Genomic DNA, 412 nt, shown 5'->3' with positions numbered 1-412 from the left:
TCCATATACGAAAGCATATGATTTATTTAAAAGAAGAGAATAGATTCTTTATATGTTTTAAAAATATATGTAATATATGTTATATAATATATGTTTTAAAAAGTATGTAGAAAGCATATTTAAAAAATATTTACATGTTTTAAAAGTAAGTAAAATAAATTATTTTGTAAATTTAAATAAATTTTTTTCTAATAATAAAAGAAACTTTAATTTGAAACATAAAAAAATACTTTTAATATTAGAAAATAATTTATTCAGATTTATAAAATGATTTACTTGTATTTTATTTACTTTTAAAACAAGCAAATATTTATTTAAACAGTTTTTACATATAAAAACACTAATTTTCTCCTTGTAAAGAAATCATTTGTTTATTCTTATATATATAGATATTTTAAATCAAATAAATAAT

The sequence above is a fragment of the Odontomachus brunneus genome, unplaced genomic scaffold (assembly GCF_010583005.1).
Source record: "Odontomachus brunneus isolate Ranch 3 - 2012 unplaced genomic scaffold, Obru_v1 Obru_scaffold_204, whole genome shotgun sequence".
NCBI classification, from domain to species: domain Eukaryota; kingdom Metazoa; phylum Arthropoda; class Insecta; order Hymenoptera; family Formicidae; genus Odontomachus; species Odontomachus brunneus.
Note: the sequence above shows the minus strand (reverse complement) of the source record.